General features: G+C 39.3%; 1 long non-coding RNA gene across 4 annotated transcripts in view; it reads left to right on the top strand.

The window, feature by feature from the left end:
- The window catches only part of LOC123615338 (uncharacterized), a 124,300-nt gene that overhangs the window by 40,840 nt on the left and 70,272 nt on the right, over positions 1-13,188 (top strand). For 2 of the 4 annotated variants that reach the window (XR_012500529.1, XR_012500530.1), the window contains 3 exons: positions 7,742-7,844; positions 9,741-9,825; positions 11,083-12,062. This is a non-coding gene — a long non-coding RNA (uncharacterized LOC123615338). Of the gene's footprint in view, positions 1-7,741; positions 7,845-9,740; positions 9,826-11,082; positions 12,063-13,188 lie in introns of those variants that run through there. The other 2 variants (XR_012500531.1, XR_006722906.2) reach the window with 1 other exon arrangement.

Here is a 13,188-nt window from a genome sequence, read left to right as displayed (position 1 = left end):
GAACATTTTCTTGCCATCAAAGACCACTTTGCTCATGCTCACGGTAGATTGGAATACCATGGAATGAACACCACCAAGAATAGCCCTCAACCACAGAGGGACTGAAGAAATTGATTGAATCAGTGTGAACACCGCACCTTCCTCACCCTCTGGTGGGATATCTCAGGTTCGTGGCTCTATACTGGCTTCACGGTTACCCACTGGGTTTAAACCCCAGTGGCCTATCGTAGTAACTTGCTTATAACACAAGCTATTGGCTGCCTTCCCTTCCCTATTTGATTTCCCCACTCTCTTGTTGGTGTTCCTTTACTTCCCAGATCAATCACTTGAAATCAGTCCTTAACTCTGTGTCTGTATTTTGGGGGGAAGCCACACCAAGACTAGACTATTTCTGATTTCTCTCCTCAACTCTTTTTTAGTTGCTTTCACTTCAGACCTCCATGTGTTCTATTCTCCATTAACTGAGTCTATTCAAACTTATATCTAGTTCTCCAGGTCCTGACATGTTCCTAGTGTCCCTGCTCTCCTGCAGCCCATGAACATGATGTAGCCTTTGCTATGGTGGAAAGATTATGGTTATGGGAGACACATTTGTGTGAAGTTGGATGAGCAGCTTAAACTTCTCCAAGTATCAGTTATGACACTTGTAAGATAAGGTTACTGGATCCTATCATGAAGATGGTTTAGAAACGTAGAGTTCCCATGGATAAATTAGTGGATGGTATAGATCAGCAGCATAAGTTGGTTCTCTTGCTTCTCATTGACTGATCACTTAGAGACCATGTCTTATTTCTTTCATGGCTGACCATTTTTCAAGAGCACACATCAAGGAGTCTACAGTATTTGATTTTTCATTGACCTGGGAATGTGATGTGATATATTTGTGCCACAGTTCTTGTCTTGGTAGGTTATTTCAATAAAATAAATAATTTCTATCAGTGTTGCAGATTAGAGATTAAAGCAAAAATTACAGTGTTTCATCAGTGTGCACTGAGGTAGAGTGGAAGAGGAAAATGTGATATGAAAACAATTGTCTTATTTTTGCTTTGAACCCAAGCATAATAAAAAAAGGGAAGACTCAGAGTGAAACAGAATCTTAGGGTCAGAAACAACATGAAGAGTCATCTAGTAAAAATAATAGTCATAATTAATGTTTATTGAATACTGGGAATGCACCAGGGACTGTTCCAAGTGCTTTTTAGTTGCTCCCTTCACAACAATCTTCTGAGGTCATAATTATTATCATCATGCCCATTTTATAGATAAGGAAACAAGGCCAGAGAAGTTAATTAACTTTCTCAAGTTTACATTGCCAGTAAGTAGTGAGGCAGGAGTCAAACTCAGGAAGTCAGACACCAGAACCCACAATTCTAACTTCTGTGCTATGCTGACCTTCACCCCTGTAGCCTGAGTAGCCCAGTCATGGAGAATCAATGGTTTTCAACACGTTTGGTATCATATTGAATAGTCTTAGTTTTTTATCTAGTGTATAAATCAACTTCTAAGTCTTAAACCTTTTGCTCCTAGTTCTAACTTTTAGAAAAGATTATTTCTATCTCGACAGCTCTTTTGAGGCGTACTCCAACAACACCCTTGCATTTTCTTCCCCCCAGTATAAATAAACTCTAAAAATTCCTGCTGCAAATCACTTGTGTCATATTTGTGTTTATGATCACAAGAAGGCTGTTGCACTTCCCTGTTTGTCATTGCTGGAGCTAGTTCTTCACCCAGGTATAAGTTTGCATTGGCTTTCTGTCATGCCTAGCCTTAGGCTTGTTTTCAATGAAGAGAAGTTCAAAAAGGCCAAGTAGAAGCAGAAATTCATTGTTCTACATGAAGAAATGAAGAACTCCAGAAACAACAAATACATGGGTAAACATACAATTTATTTTTTTCTTTTCTTATTTTAAAAAGTGATTATTGATAAAAAAAAAGATCATTGACTATTTCAAGCAAAATAAGCAATGTATTCTGGGTTTTACAACATATATGACAACAATCCCATAAAAATGGAAGAAAAGTTAAAGGAAGAATGCTGTTGTAAGATTCAAATATTATATGTGATGTGGTCTAATATTAATTCATGATAGATTGTGATAAGAATGCATATTTTAATCCTTAGAATAACCACTAATAAAAATAACCAAAGAAGTATAGTTAAAAAGATACTAGAGTAGACAAAAAAGAATACTGAAAGATAATTGATCAATCCAGATGAAAACAGGAAAACAGAAACAAAGGAACAACAGAAAAAAGTAGAACAAGCAGAAAACAAATAGTGAGAGTATAAAGTTAAATCTAGCCATGGCAATAATTACATTAAATGTTAATGGACTAAACACTCAGATTGAAAGTCAGAGATTGTCCAACTAGATGAAAAAAAATAAAGTCCACCTATATTTTATTTATGAGGGATACATTTTCTATATAAAGACATAGAAAGGTTAAAAGTAATAGATGGAAGAAGACATATCCTGGAAGGGACTGAACCACTTAAATTGGGAAACTCTGCCTTACCTGAAGCAGGAAGCACAGGGTACCTACATAGATGCCCAAAACCTTAACAGAGAAGGAGGCAACATGAGAAGAATGACTTAGAGCAATGAAGTGCTGATTGACGATGGATGCTGAAAATATTTCCCCAGAGATCCGACAAGTTTAGCAAACAATTAAATAATGTCTTTTTCTTTTTGCTTTGTAGAAAATTGTCAATAAAAAGCCACATTTAGTGGTATTGAAATGTTGATTTTTCTGTCACCTCCTCCAGGATGGCTCTTTAGTTTCACTCAGCATCTGGGCTGTGAGCAGTGGCACTCACCTAACTTGGGTACCAATTTCCTTCCCCAGTTGGAGTTTGGTGATGGATTTAGCTGGCTGCCATCTTTTTTCCTAGTTCAGTATGCCCTCTTTTCCCGCTAGCCCCATGGCAGTGACTGTCACCAAAGCAAACAATGACAGAATATAAGAAAGAGAAGTGAACTGTTGGCATATTTATTGCTTCAGTTTTGATGGTGGACTGAAGGGTGTAAAAATGAAAGAGACGCTGCTGTGGCTTTGTCCCCCCTGCTTTGCTGTGAGGCTGTTATTTGGCAAAAAGTAAATTACTGAGTGAAACTTACATGCAGCAGATATGAAATGCGTGTCTGTCTGGCTCTTCCCAAGCTGAGGAAGCTGCCTAGGCCTCTGTGCAAGAAAAGGAAGCCTGGAATATCCCCTTTCTCCTTCTGACCTCCTGCAAAGAGTCTTGCTTAACATCATCCAAAAGGCCCCTCAGCTGGGCAATTGCAGAGATGTAATTTCATTGACAAAATTCATGCCTTCAGTCCTTCATGTGAGATTATCTAAAACTGTGATACAGAGTTAAACTGGGCTGGGGAGAAACTTTCTGCAGCGGGTGGTTTTTCTGAGATTGACTTTAATTAACCTGTCTTCTTTATGCCTGCCCACTGGAAAGGCTCTTGAAGGTGGCGTTTCCCCTCTGCTGTTCAAAGGGAATGAAAGTGACAGTTGGGTTTATTCTCAGCATTGTTAATTTGGTTGATATTGGGGCCTTTCCAAAGAAACCACTAAAGCTATCATAGAAAATGAAGGGTAACACATTAGAGAAGGATTCTGGAACATTTGGCTCTTGTGGTGGCCTGCATAATGCTTGGCAGAAAAAAAAAAAAGGAAAAAAGAAAAGGATGAATTCATTATCTCCAAATAGTGGAAAATATTATAAATGGCAGTAAATGAAGTGAATGGGAGTTTCCACTGTAATGTACAATTCCTTAAGCCAGCCACCCAGAAAGAACACAGCCTGGTTTGCTGGGTGGGGAGTCTGAGCTGAAATGCAGGAGACCATTCTTGGGCTCTGAGTGCTGTTTGGGAGTCAGGCATTCCTTCTGCTGCCGTGGACCTTCTGGTTTATTGCCCATCTGGGCTGTGTGTGTCTTGTAGTCTGCCAAATTGAGCACGAATGAGGCGCTCACCTCTTCAACTTAGATCTGACCTCAGGGTGTTGCTTTCCTGCCTGACTCAGTCTCCAGGGGAGAAGAAAATAAGAGGATAACCTCTATTTTTGTGTGAGGAAATGGTCTCTCTTGCTTTTGGATGGCTCTCCTGCTCTGGCTGTCTCTGCCGGCCTGCAGAATGAAAGCCGTGGCTGCATCCCATTATCAGTAGAATGCAGCGCTGAGCATGTCTACTCAGGCCTGGGCTGTGACACTCCTCTGTGGACCCCACCCTCCTATCCTGGGCTGAACCTGGGGGTTGACAGCTTTCTCACCCAGGACCAGAAGGCTACGTCCATCACTGCCACCACCACCATCTCCCTCTCCTGCTAGAAAAGACCCATGGAGGGCACCCCCCTCCTTCACCTAAATGGGTGAATTGCCACTGGCCCAGAGTGAAGGCGAGGTCCACCTGATGGACTCATTTGCTCTTCTGGCTGATAAAGCTGGTCATCTACAGCATAGCATCTTCTCTATCTTTCCTTAACTAATTTTATGGATTTTTGAGAAATTATGAAATGTATACAGGTAAATTACAGATTCTTGTTACTCAATATTTTGTTGGAATCCAGAAAGTGGAATAACTGTGTCTATATAAATTTTAAAATAAACTCATCTCTAGGGTGTTATTTTCTACTTTTTATCCTGACTACAAACTATCTTGTACTGAGCAAAAAACAGCCCTGAAGCTTGGTCTGTGAATTCTTGCTGGTCCATGGAAATTGAGGGGTACTGGTGCCAAATTCAATTTTACAAGTATTGTTGAGAAGTCACTATGTGCAAATTCCAAAAGAAATATGAGTCATAAGTTCAGGCCTTAATAAGCATAAAATCTATTTGAAAAGACAGAACAACACATCTGGGACACCTGATATATATTACCTCCTATTTGATGAATGTGTATGCATGTCTGTACACGCACATACCCATACATGCACGCGAACACACATATGCATGCATCCACACGATACTTATGTACATATATACACACACCCATATCCACATACATACAGACCCGGACACATATAAATACTATATAAATATACATTATACACACATACATACATTCATAGATTTATATACACCCACATCGTACAGACATGTATACCCACTCACATGCACTCTGACACACATACACTTACTCTCTCACATGTCCATACACATACATACACATACACATTCTCACATGCATTTACCCACTCACACATATTTATACAGTCACACACATATACACATGTGTATATACACTCATGCACACACACACTCACATATACACACTCACATATACATTTATACTCTTCTATACACATACTCACTTTTAAATTTTGGTCAAATTTAATTATGGTCACTTTTAATTAATTAGTTTGAACCTTAGACCCCTATTAATTAATAGTCATGTGTCCTTATTTTAAAAAATAACTTTGATGTAGATGCTTCTAGGGCTTCACCATTAAGAATGGTGCTGACTTTGTTTTGAAATATATTTATGTATTTTTTTTATCATATTAACAGACTTTCTTTGTGTTCTTACTTTACTAAGGGATTTTTTGTTGTTGTTGTTCTGAGAAATTTGAAAACTACCCAGAAGTACAATGAATGATAACACATATTCATATTCCCACCAATCAGAATTGAGGATTGGAGGACTGGAAACAGTTTTCTCTCTTTGCATCATCCTAATTTAAATGAAGGAAATAAAGCACACAGAGAAAGTTGGCGTTTTCTTTGTCCTCCACCTGCAATGTGTTCCTCATGTTCCAAATCCAGGAGAAAATGTGAATTGAGCACATATCTTTTTCACTCCATTTTGATACACTTATATACACATGTATGTCTTGATGAATAGTATGTATTGTTCATTTTTGTGTTTGGAAATAGGACATAGATGTCAAGGTGTGTATTGTCTGAAGCTTGCTATTTTCTACTCAACATTTTGTGTGGAGCTCTAGTTTTCTGACTGAATAGGGAAAATTACATTAGTTTAACAGTTCTATGATATTCTAGTGCATGAATATACTGTTAATTATATGTTCTCCCATTGAAGTAATTTAGACTCCCCCCTACTATTTTAAAGAGCTTTGCAAATGGAAATAACTATAAATATGTGTAAATTTATGCAAGAATTTCTCTAGAATATAAGGAGTAGAATTTCTCAGTCACAGTGCATAGGTTTTCAGTTTTATTAGATATTACCAAATTGTTCTTCAGAGTGATTTGACCAAACTCCCACAAAGAGTATATGAAAGTTCTACTTCTCACCATCTTTGCCATCTTTTTTTATAGTTGCTGATGTTTTAATGTTACCCTATGTGGGGATGTGAGGTGGTACTGGATGGTGATTCAATTTACAGGTCCCAAGGAGTCATTTAAAAAATGTAAATAAATGTTGTTTCTATTTAATGTCTTTTCTGAATATACTGATTTTTTTTAGCTATTTGTATTTTAAATTATGTTAACTGACTTCTTGTAATTGAATCATCTTATGATTCTCATAGGTCATGATTTGTTATTCATTTACTGCACTACCAAATTGTATTTATCAATATTTAATTTATGAGTTGTGTATCAATATTTTTAAATAAATTTATAGTATAATTTTTTTCTAAGGCTGTTTTTCTCAGATTTTGTATCAGTTTTATGTTCTCATCTTAAAAAAAAACAGGAAATATCCATTCTTTAGATTCTAGAACATATATAGTATAGGAAAAAATCTTTTTGTTTTCAAAAATCTTTTTTTTTTTCAAAATTCACCCTTGAAACAAGTGATCCTGGTGCCTTTTAGGATTTTAGATAGGGTAAGTTGGGAGGGGCTTAAGGAAGATATGGAGGTAACTCTTTATAAATGTTTAAAATTTCTTCCTTGGCTATTCATGTTGGATTTTTGAATCTCAAATTGTTTCAACTTTGCTATTTTTTTCCTTAGAAAGTTAGCTAGTTTTCCCAGGTTTAAAATTAACTCATTTATAGTGAAAGTCAGATATCTTAGTGATCTTTTAGAAGGTATAAAGAATATTACAACTCAACAATAAAAAGAACTCAATTAAAAAATGAACAAAGGATCCAAATAAACATTTCTCCAAAGAAGATATATAAATGTCCAATAAACACATGGAAAAATGCCTAAAGTCGTTAGTCGCTAGGGAAATGCAAATCAAAACCACAAAGAGATATGACTTCACACCCATTAGGATGGCTATAATCAAAAAGACAGACAGTAACAACTGTTGGCTAAGATGTGGAAAAGTGGAAATCCTCACACAGAGCTTGTGGGAATGTAAAATGGTGCAGTTGCTTTGGAAAACAATCTGACAATTCCTCAAAAAGGTAAAAATTGAGTTACCATATGACTCAGCAATTTTACTCCTAGGTATATACCCAAGAGAACTGAAAACATATATCCAAACAAAAACTTGTACACAATGTTTATAGAGGCATTATTCATAACAGTCATAAAATGGAAGCAACCCAAATGTCCATCAACAGAAGAAGAGAAAATATATACCTGTACAGTGGAATATTATTTGGCCATAAAAATTAATGAAGTACTGATTCATGCAACAAATGGATGAAACTTGAAAGCCTTATGCTCAGTGAAAGAAGCAAGACAAAACCCCCACAATTTGTATGACTCCATTTGTGTCAAATGTTCAGAACTGGCAAATCCATAGACACTAAAAGATTAGTGGCTGTCAGGACATGAAGGAGGGGGAGTTGGGGGTGATGGCTAATGGGTATGTAATTTCTTTCAGGGGTGATGGAATGTTCCAGAATTGGATAATGGTGATGGTTGCACATTTCTGCCAATCCCCCAGAAATAACTGAATTGTACACTTTAAAGTGGTGAATTTTGTGGTGAGTAAATTATATCTCAATAAAAATATATTAGTGATATTAAGAACATAGAATCATGGAAGAGATCTTAGAGGTCATCAATTTCAAATTTAATCTGATATGGGTGGTCAGGGATCTTGGGTTGAGATCTTTATTTCTCTAAACTGGGGCTCAAAACCATTCCATTTTTGACCAGCTTTAATTGCCAGAAAAAGTTCTTTTTTATTGACTTGGAATCTTCCTTCCTTAAACGATCTCCTACTGATTCTTGTTCTCCTCTAACAAGCAAAACAAAGGAAGTCTCTCTGCCACATGCTCCTCCTTCACATATTTGAAGATGGACATCATGTGCCTTCTATGTCTCTCTTTCCCAGAAATGCTAATTTGGGGATAGTGGCATTTACCAGAGGTTTCATTTTGTGTCTCCTCCCACTTTTTTTGTTTGTTTATTTAGTTTTCCTAAAACAACTGCAAACATCATTTTTGTTGCATAATAGGAAGAAAAAGATATTGGCAAAATACGCCCTCCCCAACTGAGAGTGACTTGATCGGGGCAAGGGGCAGTGGGTCTGTTTATTTACTTGTTGCAGGTCTAATTTGGGACAAGACTGTAAGGATTATGACGACATCAGTTCACCTTTGCTCTCACTCCCCCCACCCCTGACCTGGCTGATTGAAGGCCCTCCTCCACGTTCTCTTACAAAGCTTCTTGGGTTCATTCCTCAGTCTAAGGCATGGGAAGGTGGCAATGAAAGACCCAACTCAGGCATATGTCCTCCAAAGGTAGCAATTTCCCTCAGCATCTTCTAATTTTGCAGTTGTAGCGAAGAGTAGAAGAGAGGTTCTCTTTTCAAGAAGAGGCTAGAATGGCTAGAAACACAGGAAGAGAGAGAGCTTAAAAAAGCCACATGTCTAATGCAGGAGTGAATGGATGTTCTTAGAATCTGGGAGGAGAATAATGCACGTTTCTTTCCCTTGCCCCAAACATGCTCCTTGGATAAAACTATCAGACACAGGACACAGGGCAGATGGGCCCTGAGTCTGAGCCAGTGCACCTGGAGTTGAGGTGCTCTTCCTTGCCTCACTGACCTGTGGTCCACAGAAGAGCATGCTGGGTACACCTCTGAACTGCAACTGACAGCCTGGGTTCAGATTCCAGATCCACATCTCATTTTCCTCATCTGTGAAATGGGGATGACATTGGTTACAATTTGCAGGATTGCTGTGAGACTTAAAGCTAATACACACACACATACATGTATATACACACAGGCATAGGTAAACCACACATATGCGCACACATAGAGAAAAAACAAGAGAGAGGGAGAGAGAATACTTAAAGTGGTTCCTGGCACATCGTGTGTGCCGTGTAAATCTATCTAAATGTTGCTACAGCCACCGCTGCTGTTGCGGCCTTAATCCTCTAAATCCAGTGTTTATCATACACTTACAGCCCATCTCAATTTGGATGCTAAATTTCCCTTTGTAGTTGAGAAAGTGCTGCATGAAAAAGTAGACACCCAGGCCTAAGTCATTCTGGAGGGAGCCTGGCTTTCTCCAGCTCATCCTTCACTTTCAACTGTTCACCTGTTGGGTCGTCAACTTTGGTGCAATGCACGCTCAGCCAGGCTGTTCACTTTCTGCTCAGTCCACCCTGGCTCCTGCTGACCCAGATTTGCTGTCTTTATCAGTCCTCTTCCAGCTCTTCACAGCAAAGAGAGGCTGCATTGCCATGCTGAATAGGGCATGGTTCAGTGGGGCAGCCATCCAACCTCAAACCTCCCTCATCTGCAGGGTGGTTCCTGACTGCTTTGGTTATCTCAAGCCCCACTGAGTAGGGGGCAGCTGGAGCCTCACTTGTCCGGCTTCACTCCACCACCTCATCCGTGGTGCTCTGACGCCCCTTTGTTCCTCCAGGCTGGCAGCTCCTGGAAGCACACTGGACTGTCTCCTCTCTGCCTACCTCTGCTCCATGTGCTTTGTGTTCTCAGCCCTGCCTGAGGTGAGTCACGTTCATTCCTTTGCTCATTCATTCATCTAGGAAGTCTTCACTGAGATCTGAGCACATGCTGCACTTTGCAGGGGATGGACGCAATCGTGAACTAGACAGACGTTAGCCCTGCCACCACCCACCTCCCCCCCGAGGAAGGCAAGTATATGGTAGTGAAGGTGGCACTAACTTTTCAGCATCCAGGATCACTACCAGAATTCTCCAGTGTAATCTGATGAAAAAAGGCATTTAGGCAATTCTAGAGGAGAGAGAGTTTGCAGGGGGAGGGGGAACAAAAGATGATGTTTAATTTTGGATATGTTAGTTGGAGGTACTTGGTAGAGACCCAAGGGGAGATGTGGCTATATGGTTCTAGAGCAATGCAGTCCAACATAAACAGAATGCAAGCCACATACGTAATTTTAAGTGTTCTAGTAGCCACATTAAAACAGGTCAAAAGGGACAGGTGACATTAATTTTAATACTATATTTATTTAACCAAATACATCCAAAATATTATCATTTCAGCATGTAGGAAATCCTGCCATTTGCGACAACAGGGATGGACCTTGAGGGCCTTATACTTAGTGAAATAAACCATACAGAGAAAGACAAGTACTGGATGACATCATGTATATGTGGAATCTTAAGAAAAAAAAAAGTCAAACTCGTAGAAACAGAGAGTAGAAAAGTGATTGCTTGGGGCTGGGGAGCAGGGTGGGGAAATAGGGAGAGGTTGGTAAGGGGATACAAATTTCCAACTATAAGATGAATTAGGTCTTGAAGATCTTGTGAAACATGGTAACTATAGCTGATAACATTGTCTTGTATGATTGTAGTTTGCTAAGAGAGTAGAATTTAAATATTCTCACACACACAAAAAGGAGCTATGTGAGGTGATGGATATCTTAATTTTTTTGGTTTGTATTTCTGTTAAGAAATATTTGTTTTTTTGTTTATTTATTTATTTATCTTCATAGGAATTAAAAATTTTTTATGTGCGTATATTCATTTTCATATTCTTTTCCATTAAAGATTATTACAAGATATTGAATATAGTTCCCTGTGCTATACAGAAGAAATTTGTTTTTCTTAAATCTATTTTTATATATTGTGGTTAACATTTGTAAATCTCCAACTCCCAAATTTATCCCTTCCCACCCCCTTTCCCCCGTAACCATGATTGTTTACTATGTCTGTGACTCTGTTTCTGTTTTATAGATGAGTTCATCAATGTCCTCTTTTTTTCTTTTTCTTTTTCCTTTTTAGATTCCACACAGAGTGATATCATTTGGTATTTTTCTTTCTCTTTCTGGCTTACTTCACTTAGAATGACGATCTCCAGGTCCATCCATGTTGCTGCAAATGGCATTACTTTATTTTTTATGGCTGAGTAGTATTCCATTGTATAAATATACTAAAACTTCTTTTTTTGGGGGGGGGTAAACAAAGTTTATTCTAGGAAGAGCAACTCACTGAGAGATAAAACTGTTTTAAAATTTACATGGATGTCTTAATTAACTAGATTGGGGGAGTTCTTTTACAATGCACACATACATCAAATCACTATGATGTACATTTTAACAATTTTAATTGTTAACTATACATCAATAAAACTAAAAAAAAATGAAAATTTGACACTTTTTTGTACCATATCTTCTAAATCAAGTATATATTTTACACTTATAGCATATCTCAATTTGGATGCTAAATTTCCACTTAGAGTTGAAAAGTTTGTTGTTGAAAAAATAGATTCACATTCTTAAATTGTTCCAAACATAATGAAAAGCAATCCAATAACTGAATCGAGTATTGTTTTTCAAAAATATAAATAAATAAAAATAAAAATTTAAAATTTAGTTGCTCAGTTGATCTAGCTGCCTCTCAAGTGCTTAATAACCGTATGTGGTTATTATCACTGTTAGCAACAATGTGATTCCTCAGTGTAAGTGGGGGAACGGGCCCAAAGACTCTTCAGGGTACAGATGGGATTTGACACTAAGGGAATGAGTGAGATCACACAGGAAGGAGACGGAGAAGGAGAAGAGGTGCTCCTGGTGACCTCCGCGGGCCTGCCAGCTCTATGCTACTTCTGGAACTTCAGCCACTGCTTATAATGGCTCACTGTGATGAAGAGCCTATGTGCTTGAAAATGGGGCTGCTGAGATCATCACTGAGATGTGGATATCTGTCCGCACCTTTTGCTTAAGTATGAGAGTATGCAGGTGTTTGCCAAGCCCTCCTGTTTGCCGAGCCCTCCTGATCCCTGGGAGATCTGGGAGGACGAGGGGGAGGGGAAGGGGGAGGGGAAGGGGAGGCACAGACACCATCTCACGGCCTGCAGACTGGTGCTCTCTTGAGGTTCCTTGAGCTCCACCTTCTCTCCTAACCTGCAGGATGGGGTTGGTCTCTATCCCTTCAAGTCATCTGGTGTGGAAACCTGGACCCTTTACTGCTGCCTTTTATAAAAACTCCCCTCCTCGGAGGCCTTGTTGAATCGGGGCGCCTTACTGAAGGTTGAGGTCAGTGACAAAGTGGAGATGTTAACGGCGTCTCTGGCTTCCCACTGCCTCCTAGCCTCTCCTTTCTTAAGTGTCAATCTCTTCCTCCTCCCCCCGCAACAGGGCCCAACACATTGTCTGGTTTTCCCATAACAGTCCTGTAGCCTAAGCTGGAGTGCTTCCCCACAAATCCTAAATGTCTTGACAGACTCTTTCATCCAAGAAAATACAGTAGCCCCCTTAAAGAATTTAGGTGGATGAAGTGACCCCCGCTCCCCCACCATTACAGCTGTTTTCTGAACTGGGTCTTTAATTGTTTATCTCATCCTGTGTCCTGGCCCGTCTTTACGTGCCCTGGAGGGCCTGCTCGGAGAAAGCGGTCAGGTTATATTTGTTTAATGACTGCCCTGTTTCCTACTTCCCATAAAGCCTCTCTTTCAGAGGAGAGTTGAACTAATTGCTCCTTTGCCCATTTCATCCACGCCACAGACAGAACCACAGCTCGTTTGGTGGCTGAAGCTGACTGAAAGCTTCCTTTCCTCCAGATGCAGCCAGTTTATTTAATCACATGGCAGGGTTGGCCTGAGTGTAACAGTGGCCCAGGGTTGTTGGAACAGTGACTGCTTATGGGTGGTGGAGGGGAGGTGAGGGCCTTGCCTTCAAGATTTAGTGTGCTGCGGCCCAACAAATTGAACCTTTAAGTCTACAGACTTGCAATGAGTGCAGTCAAGAGGGGAGCTTTGGCTGGTTTTGAGCATCATCAAGAAAGAAAATATAATTGAGGTATTTCAGATGTCTACTGATGGCCGAGAAAGAGAGTAAGAATTTATGTCACCTTAAAGGGTAAAAATCCAAGAAATGCCATTGGCCTTTG

The sequence above is a fragment of the Camelus bactrianus genome, chromosome 19 (genome assembly GCF_048773025.1).
Source record: "Camelus bactrianus isolate YW-2024 breed Bactrian camel chromosome 19, ASM4877302v1, whole genome shotgun sequence".
In the NCBI taxonomy this organism is placed as follows: Eukaryota; Metazoa; Chordata; class Mammalia; order Artiodactyla; family Camelidae; genus Camelus; species Camelus bactrianus.
Note: the sequence above shows the minus strand (reverse complement) of the source record. Positions and strands in the feature narration are given on the sequence as shown.